Source organism: Quercus lobata, chromosome 5 (assembly GCF_001633185.2).
Source record: "Quercus lobata isolate SW786 chromosome 5, ValleyOak3.0 Primary Assembly, whole genome shotgun sequence".
In the NCBI taxonomy this organism is placed as follows: Eukaryota; Viridiplantae; Streptophyta; class Magnoliopsida; order Fagales; family Fagaceae; genus Quercus; species Quercus lobata.
In genome coordinates this window covers 86,852,072-86,852,425 of record NC_044908.1, presented here as the reverse complement: position 1 = coordinate 86,852,425, position 354 = coordinate 86,852,072, and positions in this window count along the sequence as shown.

Sequence of the window (354 nt, the reverse complement as noted above, 5' to 3'; positions counted from 1 at the left end):
ACTTCACTTCACTTATTATAAATAAAGCCCTTCTCAACAAAGGCAAAGAGCTCTTATTGAGAAGAATACTTGGCCCCAAAAAAAAAAAAATTTGACCATGAACAACTGATCAAACTCTCTCCCTCCATCACACTCATGATTGCCATTTTAAATCTAAGAACATCATCAATGAACTTAAATCTAAGAACATCATGAATGAACTTGTATTGGTGTACAATTTTACTATGACTAGATTAATAATTATTGTTTGTACCATTTATTATCCGAACTATATCTTTTTAGATTTGATTTCTTTGATAGGCCTAAAAGTGTTATTGATCACAGCATACATGAGACCCACTTGTCAGTGAAAGA